Source organism: Schistocerca piceifrons, chromosome 5, assembly GCF_021461385.2.
Source record: "Schistocerca piceifrons isolate TAMUIC-IGC-003096 chromosome 5, iqSchPice1.1, whole genome shotgun sequence".
Lineage (NCBI taxonomy): Eukaryota > Metazoa > Arthropoda > Insecta > Orthoptera > Acrididae > Schistocerca > Schistocerca piceifrons.
Window position 1 is genome coordinate 73557729 of NC_060142.1, and position 16597 is coordinate 73574325.

Sequence of the window (16597 nt, forward strand, 5' to 3'; positions counted from 1 at the left end):
TGAACACAACCATAGGGTCGAATGTAGGAAAATGGTTACTACTGTCTCTCATTACCAGTACTAGTTCCACTACGCGAACATACTCACTGCACTGAGACTTACTTTTACTAAAGATGCGTGAAAATCCCAATTATCCTTCTCAGATTTCCTTCGATCCACTATCAGCACACTATCTGTGCTACTACATGGAGTGGAACACACATAACTCCGATTACCACCATCAGATTTTCGTTTAGTGCTGATTTTATTCCGGTTAAAACTGCCTTCAGATACTAAAAGGTTAGCATTTTTCACATTCTCTACTACATATCTGTGCGCCTTAGTTATTCAGTCTTATACACTAGAACTTAACTTATTAATCTCCGAATTAACTTTAACGTAGTTGCTACTAATCTGGTCAGTCACATCCTGTAGCGAGGGACTAGTATACGTTTCCTGTTCTTCTATTGCTTCATTTAATTTTTCCTCAATATTTCCTATTTTTGTACTAACATCTGTGAACTCAGGATTATGGTACAACTTATTAAGTCCTGTTTTGCTCTAACTAACTCATTCCTTGAAACATTGTTGACCTTGTGACAAATTTTCAATACTCTGTTTTGTCTCCCCACGGAACTGTTTAGTATCTTCCTTGTCTTCTTACGAAACTGTTTAAACTCCTATAGAATTTCTGCTAACAGTAGTGGATACTGCTCTGTCATTTTAAAAAATACTCTTGTATTTCCTTTAAATATCCGAACTTTACTTCACGAGCGTTAAATTCTCGTAACCACACTTAAACAAGTCACAGTCTGCTTGGGTTATCACTTGGTGCAAAATAACTCCCTACAGTGCTTAACTCGATTCGCAGTTGAAAAGGAATAGCTGTCTTGACAACAATCCCAAAAACATTCATCTAATCAGATAAACTAATAACTCTTGTTTTATTACTTAACGTTATTTGTTCTCCATTCTCCGGAACCTTTCGAGGTAGCTACAAATAGGTCGCCGTTGGTAGGCGCAATGAAGACAGCAGAGGCACAGCATGAAGTACAATCAGGCTGCATCCTCGTTACGCCTTATCTGTAATCGACTACGTTTCATTTGAAGTACTATAACTAATCAAACCAATATGCTTTTCTTTTATTTAACTACTAGATAATACATATTAGTATACTTCCTCTTATAAACTGTAGCGGTTTATAGATAATGAGTTTAGTAGTGTGAGTTCCATCTTTTAAAAGAGGAAACAGGAAAAAATCTTGAAATGTAATTATCGTAGTCGAGTTACCAGTCCTATAACGCAAGATCGAGAAAGGACGTGAAATAGTGAATACATTGTGATATAAAACAAAACAAAAATCCATGTAACCACTACTTCCTCGTAAATGTCAAACACTTTGCACCAACAGAGGACGAACATGTTAAGTATCTAGATTCCTTGAATCTGTGTCAGATCTGTTATAAAAATATCGAGGACGATCTTTTCAACACAGAGCTGTTGACGTTTTAAATGTCACATTAAGTGAAATACTAAAGAAAATTAAAGTAGTTTATTGGCGGTGTTTACATCATAAGAAGAACAGCGATAGATACTGAATTAATATTTTTGTACCATTGACCTAAAAGAAATCATAGCGAACTGTAGCAGCAGACATTGAGTAAGAATACAGGATTGAAACAGTGTACTTGCACTAAATGTGTGCAGTGTAATGTGGACTCCACATCAGCAGAGCTACAGATGTGCTCCTAGAGTTTCCACGTGTGGCGAGCTAGTTCGCAAGGCAGGGAGCTGGACCAGACACGAATGCATGCCATACGCTGGACTAACAGATGTTGGTTTAATTCACTGCCCAGCCTCAGTGAGGTTTTTAGGCGGTTCTTCATGTTCGTTTAGGCGAATGCTGTGCTGGTCTCCAGTCTCTGCCTCAACGTATACACAAGCAACTGGAATACTAAAACATAAAGTACAGTCAAACTTCCTGGCAGATTAAGACTGTGTGCCACACTGAGACTCGAACTCGGGACTTTTGTCTGTTGCGGGCAGGTGCTCCATCATCTGAGCCACCCAAGCATGACTCACGACCTGTTATCACAGCTTCAATTTCATATAAGCGCACAGTCCGCTGCAAAGTGAAAATCTCATTTTGAAAACATCCCCGAAGCTGTGGCTAAGCCATGTCCCCGCAATATCCTTTCTTCCAAGTGTGCTAGGACTGCAAGGTTCTTTGTGAAGTTTGGAAGGTAGGAGACGAGGTACTGGCAGAACTGAAGCTGTGAGGACGGGTCGTGAGTCGTGCTTGGATAGTTCAGATGGTAGAGCACTTACCCGTGAATGGCAAAGATCCCGAGTTCGAGTCTCGGTCTGGCACACGGTTTTAATCTGACAGAAAGTTTCATATCAGCGCACACTCCGCTGCTGAGTGAAGATGTCATTCTATAAAGAACAGTGTTTAGAGGATTCTCAGACAGGTGGTGAACACAGGTTCCCTCCATTAGGCTTAACTTACGGCTGAGGTGGCCAGCCAGCAAGTAAAAATTAAAAACAAATAACTACCAGGTCGTGAGAACTGTGGACGTCGACCACGCTATAAATGTTCGGAGACAGAGATTATACGTAGCAACTGACGTGAGGATCCGAATAATTTATTTAGTATACCTGGAAAATTAGGCATTACGCACGCTGGTTTAGGAATTAAACCACTTAACATTTGTTTCTTATTCTAAGCGTTTTTTACGGTAACCGTCGAAATCGTATCATATCTGATTTAATTGTTCAGTAGCAGGAAATGTTTCAGTAAGAAAACAAAGTTGTCAAACATACAAATTTTAAAATCGTGATGGCGTAAAGTATATGAAAATACAGGTCTTATATTACAGAATGTGCAATGAGAGTATTAATTATATATAATAGATAGCTACATATTTATCCAAAATTTACGTAAATTGTGTAACTTGCAGTATTTCGCAGTACTTCCGAGGGTGCTCAGATGTATAGAAATGCTCTGAATTTTTTCCGCCATATTTTCCCCAAAAGTTACTTAAAGCAGCTCTTACGTATTTGCAAAGACTGAACTAACGCACAAATTAATTACTTCCCAAATCTAAATTCCTGTCACATTTCGAAAGTTGGGTAGGAAAGCAGCGGCAAGAATAAACAGATGACTGTGCAATTTATACGTCTCTGCTAGTCTGAGAGTAGAACACATGCAGTTTTATCCAGTTTACGATGTAAAATATGCTTCGATATTTCGAGAGTACTGAACCACTGAGGAAGTACTCTTCCTCGTATCCACAACTCTCACATCCTGTCAGCACAACATGAAATGCATGCATCTTTACAAGACACACATAGGCGCTAGAACTTATATTGCACTTGTCGACAAGAGTAAGCAATGTCACCACCATGCCAAATCTCTTCTGACATCAAAGCCAGTCAAACATTATAGTGAAGTCATAAAACTAATTATTTTCCACATCTGGGATGCTTCCATGTTTCATTATGTTTATCCACATATAGAATGTCTGCAAAAAACACGCCAGCAGTGGAAAAAGTGCAGTGTTGACAACGTGTATCACAATGTCTAAATTAATTGTCACACTGTTATTACCCACACGTATTTGTCATACGGGTTGGCAAATCATTATTGTGAATCATAAGTATACTGTTTCCACGCCAAAAATACATGTCGTTTATGAAAAGTAACAGACAGTTCGCGTTCTAAGTTAGGCCTACGACATCGAAACTATTCTAACCAAGATAAGTACTATTTGAGTACAAAAAACAAATACGCATTTTTGAATGTATAATTGAGCCAACTCATTGAGGAGTAACGCCAATTTAGGAAGGGTGAAGATAATAGACCATATTGAAGATTGCGATTATTATAAAAGATTATATCGAGTCGAGGCGATGTCTCAAAGAAACACATTTACAGACAGCATTTCCTCTAATCAACACAAACATGTAATGAAAACACCCCACATTCACACAACACACACAAACGCTGATGTAAGAAGGAAGGTATAAGGTGCTTTACTGTGATATATTACCTAAAATGGAGAACAACTGCCTTGTTTATGCACACATGTCATAGGTAGGTGACAGAGATGTCAGAAGTATAACTCCAGATCCCTATGACAATTAGCTCAAGATGGAATTGCATTATTCCTCAAAATATGAAAGATTTCTACAATTACATCTACATCCATACCTCGCAAGCCACCTGACGGTGTGTGGCGGATGGTACCTTTAGTATCTCTATCTGTTCTCCCTTCTATTCCAGTCTCGTATTTTTCGTGGAAAGAAAGATTGTCGGTATGCCTCTGTGTCGGCTCTAATCTCTTATCCTCATGGTCTTTTCGCGAGATATACGTAGGAGAGAGCAATATACTGCTTGACTTCTCGGTGAAGGTATGTTCTCGAAACTTCAACAAAAGCCAGTACCGAGCTACTGAGCGTCTCTCTTGCAGAGTCTTCCCCTGGAGTTTATCTGTCATCTCCGTAACGCTTTCGCGATTACTAAATGATCCTGAAACGAAGCGCGCTGCTCTCCGTTGGATCTTCTCAAACTATTCTATCAACCCTATCTGGTACGGATCCGACACCGGTGAGCAGTATTCAAGTAGTGCACTGTCAACCACTTCCTTTGTTTTCGGACTGCATTTCCTTTGGATCCTTCCAATGAATCTCAGTCTGGCATCTGATTTACCGACGATTAATTTTATATCGTCATTCCATTTTAAATCACTCCTAATGCCTACTCCCAGATAATTTATGGAACTAACTGCTTCCAGTTACTGACCTGCTATATTGTAGCTAAATTATGAAGATCTTTCTTTCTATGTATTCGCAGCACCTCACACTTGTCTTGATTGAGATTCTATTGCCATTCCCTGCAGCATGCCTCAATTGGTTGCAGAGCTTTCTGCATTTCAGTGCAATTTTCCATTGTTACAACCTCTCGATATACTACAGCATCATCCGCAGAAAGCCTCAGTGAACTTCCGATGTCATCCACAAGGTCATTTATGTATATTGTGAATAGCAACGGTCCTACGACACACCACTGCGGCACACCTGAAATCACTCTTACTTCGGAAGACTTCTCTCCATTGAGAATGACATGCTGCGTTCTGTTATCTAGGAGCTCTTCAATCCAATCACACAATTGGTCTGATAGTCCATATGCTCTTACTTTGTTCATTAAGCGACTGTGGAGAACTGTATCAAACGCCTTGCGGAAGTCAAGAAACACGGCATCTACCTGGGGACCCGTGTCTATGGCCCTCTGAGTCTCGTGGACGAATAGCACGAGCTGGGTTTCACACGATCGTCTTTTTCGAAAACCATGCTGATTCCTACAGACTAGATTTCTAGTCTCCAGAAAAGTCGTTATACTCGAACATAAGCCGTGTTCCAAAATTCTACAACTGACCGACGTTAGAGATATAGGTCTATAGTTCTGCACATCTGTTCGACGTCCCTTCTTGAAAACGGGGATGACCTAGGCCCTTTTCCAATCTTTTGGAACATTACACTCTTCTATAGACCTACAGTACACCGCTGCAAGAAGGGGAGCAAGTTCCTTCGCGTACTCTGTCTAAAATCGAACTGTTGTCCCATCAGGTCCAGCGGCCTTTCCTCTTTTGAGAGATTTTAATTGTTTTTCTATCCCTCTGTCATCTATTTAGATATCTATCATTTTGTCATCTCTGCGCCAATCTAGAGAAGGAAGTACATTGCAATCTTCCTCTGCGAAACAGCTTTGGAAAAAGACATTTAGTATTTCGGCCTTTAGTCTGACATTATTTGTTTCAGTACCATTTTGGTCACAGAGTGTCTGGACATTTTGTTTTGATCCACCTAACGCTTGTCATGAGTCCAGAATTTTTTAGGATTTTCCGCCAAGTCTTTACTTTCGAGTTCATTGAACGCCTCTCGCATAGCCCTCCTCACACTACATTCCGCTTTGTGTAATTTTTGTTGTCTGCTTGGCTTTTGCTATGTTTATGTTTGCTGTGAAGTTCCCTTTGCTTCCGTAGCACTTTTCTAACTCTGTTGTTGTACCACGGTGGCTCTTTTCCATCTCTAACGATCTTGCTCGGCACATACTCATGTAATGCATATTGTACGATGGTTTTGAACTTTGTCCACTGACTCAACACTATCTGTACTTGAGATAAAACTTTTGTGTTGAGCTGTCAAGTAGTCTGAAATCTGCTTTTTGTCACTTTTGCTAAACAGAAAAATCTTCCTACCTTTTTTAATATTTCTATTTACGGCTGAAATCATCGATGCAGTAACCGCTTTACGATCGCTAATTCCCTGTTCTGCGTTAAATGTTTTAAATAGTTCGGGTCTGTTTTTCACCAGAAGGTCTAATATGTTATCGTCACGAGTCGGTTCTCTGTTTAACTGTTCGAGGTAGTTTTCAGATAATGCACTTAAAAGAATTTCACTAGATTCTTTGTCCCTGCCACGCGTTATAAACGTTTGAGTCTCCCTGTCTAGATCCGGCAAATTAAAATCTCCACCCAGAACTATACCACGGTCGGGAAATCTACTCGAAATATTTTCCAAATTTTCCTTCAGGTGCCCTGCCACAACTGCTGCTGAGCCAGAGGGCCTATAGAGACATCCAGTTACCATGTTTGAGCCTGCTTTAACAGTGATCTTCATCCAAATTATTTCACATTTCGTAACTCCGTCAATTTCCTTCGATACTATTGTACTTTTTATCGCTATAAACACGCCTCCCTTCGATACTATTGCAATTTTATCGCTATAAACACGTCTCCCCCTTTACTGTCCAGCTGATCTCTGCGGTAAACATTCCAATCTGAGTTCAGAATTTCATTACTGTTTACATCTGGTTTCAGCCGACTTTGCGTTCCTAGTACTATGTGGGCATTGTGACCGTTTATTAATGAGGGCAGTTCTGGGACCTTTCTACAGACGCTCCTGCAGTTTATTATTACCACATTAAAATTGTCATTCCCTGTTGCTTTTTGCGTACTGCTATCTTGTCGCGTCTCAGGAGGCGTCTTGTCGGGCCTAGGGAGGGAATTCTCTAACTTAAAAAACCCACATGTGTACTCCACACGTACTCCGCTACCCTTGTAGCCGCTTCCTGCGTGTAGTACACGCCTGACCTATTCAGAGGGACCCTAAATTTCTCCACCCGATAGCGGAGGTCGAGAAATTTGCACCCCAGATCTCAGCAGAATCGTCTGAGCCTCTGGTTTAAGCCTTCCACTCAGCTCCAAATCAGAGGACCGCGATCGGTTCTGGGAACGATACTACAAATAGTTAGCTCATATTCCACCCCGCGAGCGAGGTTTTCCGCCTTCACCATCTCCGCCAACCGCCTGTATGAACTGAGGATGACCTGTGAACCCAGACGGCAGGAGTCATTGGAGCCGACATGAGCAACCGCGCCCGGTACACGTGAAGATGTCTCGACAGCAGGGACCGTGGATGAAGCATGTAACACCTGGGGTGTACCATGCGACGCACCAGTCTTCCCACTGCTGCTACATTCCGAGACAGCAGCCTAAAGACGGCTGGCCGTGGCCATCAGCAAGTTTAGCTGTTCGCGAACAGAGGCCAGCTCCTCCTGCGCCCGTACACAGCAGTCACACATCCTATCCATCCGAAGAAATCAACAACTTACTGTAGAGAGTTAATCAACTTTTAACTAGACTGCTAATTCACTAAAAGCTGATAATAGCTGGCTAAACTGTGGTTACTAGACACTTCTTGTTGGAAACAATGAAAATACGCACTAACTGTCTCTGGATTGTATTCAAAACAAACACGAAATCTATGGAACACTATTACTAGTACTCGAAAATTAAAGCTTCCTAAAAGCAGAAACACATGGAAAAAGAAGTGAGGCCGGCCGCGGTGGTCTCGCGGTTCTAGGCGCGCAGTCCGGAACCGCGCGACTGCTACGGTCGCAGGTTCGAATCCTGCTTCGGGTATGGATGTGTGTGATGTCCTTAGGTTAGTTAGGTTTAAGTGGTTCTAAGTTCTAGGGGACTGATGACCACAGCTGTTAAGTCCCATAGTGCTCGTAGCCATTTGAGCCATTTTGAAAAAGAAGTGACACGTAAGAAAAACACAGTTAATACTTAAATTTATGTGGCTTGCTACACAGCAGATGTGAAGCAGACGGCAGTTACGACGACACTAAGATTACTGGCACTACAGCTGACTAAAGTGACTTCGTACACTTTGCAAAATCACTGGTTTCAAATTAAATACTTCCACATCTAGAGAGCCTTAGTCCCTCTTACAAACATTTTATGGAGCCATAATTCGATTTCAAAAGTTTGTTTCATAATTAGCCCCGACTATATCCAGTCATGTGCAATAACTGCCATCGATTTATGTTTCCTAAGACACATTATCTTCGCCTCTTCTAAAATGGTGCTGAAAAATAGCCTGTTACACCAAGAGAAGGCCGAGAATGCCTAATTTCTTTCACTGCCTGCCTAGAACTGTATCGTGATATTATAGTTTACATCTTTTACACCTAATTTATAAGGTTTACTGTGCTATTTTTCTTATAGCACTTGTGATTAGGCATGGAAAGATCATACCCTAGAGTTCACTGTCATTTTATACGTACCAGTATGATGAATATGTGTGGTAAATAACAGAGTAATATTTGACTTAAGCATTATTATACTCAGCATAAACTCTGTAATTTTTGCATAGCTAGAATGTCTTTTCCAGATGTGTTAAATGTGAAAACAGTGTTGTGATACTTGACAAGTATGTGGAAATTAATTGGTCTGAGGGGGTTTTCTCTACTGTTAGAATGACTTTGATGTTAGTCGAGATTTGACTTATTAAGAACAGTGTTTGCTCTCTTCAGCAGTAGAAATACTCACAAGGGAACATTCTAAGATTTTTGATGAGACTTGGTGGATACATAAAGTGCAAATAATGGTATAGTTATTGTCTCGTTTTGGCCATTTTCACTTTTAAGGGATATAAACAAACCCAAAAGGTAAAGAGTCATTTTAGGATTAAAGGGAATATCTTCAAAACCACAAAATATGAAAGAAATGTGTTCATGTAATTGTTGAAATGTAATTAACATTCTTCAATCCAGTATAACCAATTTTTTTATAATTTGAAGTTTTGTAAATTATCTTACCACAAGAATACCTTGTTAATACTGCCAAATGAAGGCTTTCGTTACAACATAAAGTACAGAAACTCTCACACCACATCCATCCACACGTAATGAAGCTCGTCCCTGAAATGCCATTTTTGAAAATAAGTTGTAAATAATGCACTGTCGAAATATTTTCAAGACACCTACTTGAAAAACCAAAACGTCCATTATCATTCTGTTAATTTATTTTTATTAGCTATGTTTTATGTTTCAAATTCTAGTTTTACATTTTGAGTTCAGTTATTTCTTTGTTTTTAGACGACAATTTCACAAACATTTATTTTGTTACTTGAAAATGAAATTTTATGTTAAAAAACCATTACAATAATGACAATATTATAAGAAATGTATAAAACATAACGTATCGTTACGCGAGAAATGTAACATGAATGAAATTTCTTCACCTGATACACTGAGCAAGCAGCGAATATTATACAAAATTAAGCAGGAGTGTAAGATTGTGGAAGTCGATCTAGTAGGTATAACGATTTGTACCACGCATATTTCAGTACATTGGCGATCCTTGGTGAATGAAACTGATTATGTGGTAGTGACTGAGCAAGATAATATTGCTTCTCAAGTGGAGAGGTACATCATAGTCATTCAGCAGTATTAGATACAGTATGAAAATTTCTCACAAATTTGTTCAAACTTCGAAAGCCATCTAACTCCATCAGCTTTACCCGGCGCATCAAGGTACTGGGATCTCCACATGAACAAGTTCCATATACTCAAGTGCAGAACTCAAAATTGTTCTTTCATACTTTTCACCCCAGGAATCCAACTATAATACAATATTCTCCCACCCTGCGGAAGAAACCTCTCTCAAATGTATCGATTTGGTCGGACGGTAGTTTCATCAGATTTCGATGCAGTCACAAGAACATTTAGTGCTTTAAAAGGAGATCCTCAAATTCCCAGTCAAAAGTTTCCTTTAAAACCATGAAAAGGAGGTAAGCAATTTGCCAGCTGCAAAGCCTATAAAGCCTATACTCTGAATCGTGTGAGTGAAGTTCTCTTTGTGGCGCGCCTCTGTAGCGTCTCACGATAAGGATCGCACAAAGAGTCAAACAGCGTGTGTACTGATAGCGAACTCCAGTCTACTGGGACGTTGCATTAGAGTACTTAGTGGTCAAACCATTATCCACTGAGAACAGTGGCTGGAACAAGCTCTTCACGACACATGGATTGTGATTTCAGGGCATTTTTCTGTTATTAGTAGCTGTTTCTAAAGACTACTATTTGTAGAATATAGAAGTGCTGCATCATGTATAACATGTCTTCTTACCACCGCCGGGGCCCAGTCTACACGTGCTGGCTGTAGACCACGTCACGAATCTGCCGGGAGCCGCACTCATCGGCGTCTTCCAATCGACACCTTCCACTATATAAGCCGCTGCTGTCAACTCTTCAACAGTCTGCTCCGCCACTTGCTACTCCTGCGGAATTCTACAACGCCGCACGACAGCTCCACCTCACAATATTGTTCAGGCTCTCTCTCTGTCTCTCTCTCTCTCTCTCTCTCTCTCTCTCTCTCTCTCATGTTGCGGCAGCTACGGATCGTGGTCGAAAGCAAATCTCCAACGGTTGACTGTGATTTGAATGGAGTCCCCAATTTATCGACGTCGGCGCGGACTACATGGCCTTATCGTGTGAACTACAAGTACCCGACACCGTAACGCCAGCACAACACGCATCTCGCAGCAATGCCGTTGTGCCAGACCTGCCACAACGACGATCCAGACATCCACCGACTGGTTTGCTCTGCGCCTATCTCCTTCATAAAACACAACGCCTCGCGATTTCAGTGACATCGTTACTTTACCCTAACGACATTTCTTATCCGATAATGAAGAGAAATGCAGTACTCTGGCTAATGGACACTGCCGCTTAGTGCATACTAAGTATTTCCTTTCTACGAAATTATTATAATTAAATACAATGAATATTTCTAATATATTTGTAAATACGATATAAATGTGTAGCTACTACCATCCATTCTAATTCTGATTGAAAATGTGTGTGGAAATCAGAAATACGAATGCATGAAACATGCTTGGGAAAAAAAAATTCATACCGGAGGCAGGAAATTTAACTTTCGGTACCAATTCTGTAATAATGGAACCGGCTTTTCTACACCTTCAAAGAAAAGCAATTTCATATGTTTTGATACTCCAAACCAAGAATAACAAACTAACTTTAGTAGTTCATTGTCTGTGTCGTTAGAATAAGAGATGAAACAAAAGCATCTAAAATTTGAGTAATGAGCACTGACTTTTGTGAAGAAAAGGCATTTTAGACATTGCATTATTGGTAAGTAACCTTTATGTTCATGTCCGCTATGAAATCAGATAATTAGGAACAGTTATTCTAATACACCTACATATAAACATTGAGAACGGATGCGTGCAGTTTGTTTTCGATAATGGAGACTACAATGTCCGCACTGGGGGTGGCCATGACACGTTTCACGTGGTGGGTAGAACTGCTTGCATAACACCTAAAACCGCTCTTCAGGTAGAGGACAACGTACCTCGAAAGTATGTTACTGCTCATGCTATTGAAAAACGAGGCATGTTTGATTTGCAAACTTACAATCTGGCGATTGTAAAATAATTGCTGCAAAAATGGCTTCGCCGAAAGTAAAACCACTGTCATATGAATATGGCCGAATACTTAATTTGTTTTGGTTGACCGGTACCTGGTTAGAAGGCCCAGAAGAACGTAAAGCTGATTGTGACGGCTGCATGGAAATGCTGTATGCGACGAGAGAGTTCCAAACTTCCGCTGTAGTCCCTCTTACATTCATCAACTTGGCTCCTTCACATTCGTCAACAATTTATACGGCTGTTCTTCAAGCTGCTACAAAAGGGACCAGCAATGGATAAAGAATAACAATGGTGACTTTTGATCAGCCTTTGTACGCTAAAGCTCGTGAAATAGTAGGAACAGCACATGTAGACAGCCTTTTGAAGTCACTTTTCATTCGACTAGGAGGTTCTCACTTGTTAATGCCCTTTTTGTCAGCAATTGGATTCATCATGGCAGGAAATGATTTGGAGGAGTTGTACAGTCCTGTCTATGCCAAAAATAGTGTTCAACAAATGATGAACGTGAAAGCTGCCACGAAGCTTATCCGTGCTCTCTTCCTAGTCGAAGAGGCACTAATTGCTATATTTTTGAAAACTACTTAAGCTCTCTTTCGTGTGGTTAAAGATTAGCTTAATGTTGTCTACTAAACTTGCAAGCATAGTAATACATCTTCTGAAGAATTTACGAAGGCATCTGTAGTGAACAGTTTTGTAAAAATTTTGGGAAACCAACTTCAACGTTCAGAAGAATCAGAACGAACACAAAGACTGTAGATGCACTTCACAGAAATGGTTCAACTTGTTCGATCGTATATTAGAGCTGAGAGAAGTGAGGACTTTCTTCTTTACCTTCACTGTGTACATCAAATGCTCCCCATTTTACATGCGTCTGGTCACTTAAACTACGCTAAATCTGCACAAGTTTACCTACAAGATTCGCTGGAACTTCTCAACTCAATGAGCCCAGAAAACGATTTGTTCGTTAATTGTGTTATTTCACCATCCGACGTTCTGAAAAGCTTTGGTCTGGAGTCTGGGGTGACATTACCGTTGAACAGGTTTCGATGACATCCTTGAGTAGCATTGGTGCATTGACTGGAGGCAGAGGAATATCAGCGGCAACTATTGCAACTTGAATCAACTCCATGTCAGTTTGTTCTCAGGCGTGTGAGGCAATGGAAGAATACGCAGGTGTGTGCAGCTTCTCTTCAGAGCAGCACGTGGAGATACGAGAGGCAAGGCACAAAAGAAGCTGCAAGGACTTGCAAACTTTTGTTTCTTGGTTTGAGGAACACAATCTGTTTTCTAAAGCACCCTAACTCTCTTCCTTGTCAGCAGGGGTTGAAGCAGATGAAAACGTAAACTGTGATAAAGCGTTTGAAATTGGAACACTAGCCTTGAAACAGATTGAGAACAAAACATTCAATGAGATACACTTGAAAAGAACGTTAGCTGTTAAGTTTCTAGCCTCTGTAACCAAGTCCATGACAATTAACAACAACACTGCATGTGTGAACCTAAACACTCTCTTACATCGGAGGGTGTGCATAGTAAAGAATGATGAGAGACTTGAAGAAATATTTGAAGTTTAATTATGTGCTTATCCTTTATCCTTGTTCGACGAATCTGGCTTGATGAAGAAGGAAAGCAAATCTTCAATGGTGACTGTATTGGTTTCAGATTGAAATGAATCATCGATCACCCCAGATTCAGAGAAAGTGACCTATGTCATTGATGGAGTCACCTCCTTTATCCTGTTGTCTGGCAACGCCCAGCTATCTTCTGATAGATTTGAGAGCTATACACAGAAAACATAATTAGTCGTTATGGGCAAACAACTGTTGTTTTTGATGGATACAAGCAAGGAAACACAAAAGATGAAGAACACGTACCCAGATCACGTTCCACCACTGACAATGAAGTGAAAGTAGATGACTCAATCCATGTAAATATTAATTAAAGCAAATTTCTAGCATCGGGTGATGCTAACTTATTGATAGTTTCAATAGCGATTGATGAAGCGAAGAAAGGAGTTGAAGCTTGTTCAGTTGGTGATGAGACGGGCTTACCAGTCCTGTTGACTGTCCACACACTATCAGAGAACAAACTGAGAATCGTGGTACAAAAGAAAGGCAATCAGCATGAAAAAGTATAGACTATTTCTGACGTTCTGCGAGGCATTGGGAATATGAAAGGTGTACTCTTAGCAATATACGTCTTCACAGGATGTAACACTGAAACAACTACCTACAACAAGTGGAAAGTGCAAGCCAACAATGCTCTTTGTACGAAACCTCCAGTCTTCAACGATACCAAAGCTGACACCAGTGCAGTGACTGACGCTGGAAAGAATTTCCTTCTTGCGATATTTGGAGCCAAGAACACCAAATGTCTAGATTGTTTAGGCTACCAATTTTACTTGCAGGCTACTGCATGCAGCCTATACACTAATTGTTCAAGTTGGCTGCAGTTCCCCCCACTTCAGCAGCTTCCAGGCAGCATTCATTTAGAGCCTACCACAAGGTGCAGCAGTGGCGGAACGAGAAGAAGAATCCACGCGAGTGGGGGTGGAAGAAGACCGGCGAACACTTCAGACCAATTACAACAGTATGTCCTGCAGCTTCCTGGGAATTACTATCCCTCGTAGTGTGCGCTTGCAAAGACGTATGCTTCAGTAACTGAGAGTGCAGAAGGAGGGGTCTAAACTGCATGTGTGGTAATTGTTCAGCCCTAAGATGTGTTAACAGGGACACGAATATCATACATCAAGATCTAGGTGAGGACTCAATACTGATGAAAAACTTTACATTCATTTAAGGTCGCATTTAACATTCTACATTTTTATTCAGTATTACTGCTGAACGCAGTTTATGAACTTCAAAAATTTATATAAAATATGATGCAATATACATCCAAAATGTCTTATTTTTTGAAGAAAAGCACCCAAAAGCTGCAGTTTTAAAAATAATAGGAATCAAAATGATACAATTATGTATCATAATTATTATACAGGTAATATTTTTATAATTCAAAAACATTTATGTTGCAAAGGTATTCATTCTTAATGCGACAATGTCCAGAGAAAGTTCAGAATGGGTTTCTCCGTACCACAGGTTTATATGGCCTAGGCCTGTGGAAGCCTCTTTTCCCTTAAAAAGTAGCGCCCCTTGAGAAGGTGGTGAGGTTGTCGTTCCTTCAAGGGCTTATCACTAACATACCACCGGCCACTAAAATCGCAGTTTACTTTTGCTTTTACAAACGCAATCATGTATAAAAGAGTAGTTTCCTTAGCGATAATGTCATATTTATTCAAAAATTCTAAAAAAATACGAAAAATTTCTATTTTTACACCCTCTGGAACGGTTCTTAGCAAGATTATGCACTGAGCCGTTTTTTTCGCAATTTAATGTAGATTATTTTTGTAGATGGTATTTTACGCGCTAAACTGTATAGTTCTCGAAATATTTAATCAAAACTGATAATCTACTAATTTAACATCTGCACCTCCCTTCACCCCAAACCCGACGCTTAAAATTGTGTAACGTTTTACCAAACAATATGTGGACTGTAGAGAGCAATTTGGACCTGGAGGGAAGCTTTTACTTTCGATGTTGAGGTTTGGGCCTAATTGCACAGTACTATTTCCGCGTAAAGCCCTGGGTCTCTGTTAGGCCTACTACGAACATCTTCATGCAGTAAATACTCTGTAAGTCGCGATATCGTGAGTGGCGAAGTGTACCTTGTATATCTCTACTTGCCATTTCCTTTCCCATTCAACTTGCAATTAGTGCGAGAGATAAAAGGCACTCTCTCGTATGCGTGTGTGCAAGCCCTCCTTCATCTTGTCTTTATAAGTCTTACGGGAAATATTCGTTGGTGGCAGTAGAATGGTCTGCAGTCAGTTAGAAAATACGTTTCCCTAAATTTTCTCAGTCGCGTTCCTATTTGAGTTCAAGAAGCACTTCAGTGAATCGAACCTTCCAGTAATAAATCTATCAGCTTGCCTCGAAAATACTTCGATGTCTTCCTCTAGTCCGACCTGTTGCGAATTCCAAACACTTGAGCAATACTGAAGAATGGGTGGCACTAGTGTTCTGTACTGCGGTCCCATTTACAAGTGAACCACTCTTTCCTAAAATCCTCCCAACAAACCTATTTCCTTTGTCCTTCCGTTCTCGTTCCATTTCAGATCTGCAGTGTAGTTCTAGATACTTAATCGACGCGACTATGTCAGGCAGTACACTACCAATGCTGTATTCGAACATTGTTTTCCTAGTCATCTGGATTTCCTTACATTTTTTCTATATTTAGAGCAAGCTGCCATTCATGGCACCAACTGGAAATTTAGTCTAAGTCGTCTTGTACCTTCATACAGTCACTAAACGCCTTCACCGGATTCTGTCTGTGGGTATTATGTATCCCAAGTAGCCCGCCATCTTATGTCCAAATTTTGAATTTTATCTCATCCATAATCGCCAAAAGCTTACAGTAATTGCTGTGAAATTTCATCATGCTCTTCCTACATTTTTCCTAGGATCAGTATATCAACATGCATCGTAACCTTGCCTTTCAGCGTCTCCGAGATTTCAGATCATAGTCCTGTGATATATGCTGATGATCAGACGTTCAGGTAAAATGAAGGTTTCTTAAACTGGAAGCAACGTCCACACCACAAGAAAGCTGTGTACTGGCGACAATCTGGGTAAAGTTCTGTTTGCCAACAGCTAAAGGAAGTGCAGCAAGACTTCTTACTCCATGGAAGCGCAGCAAGACTTCCTTTATTGTCTCTGGTCTGTCCCTTGCTGGCTCTGTTACGATATTTATTTACCGGTAATT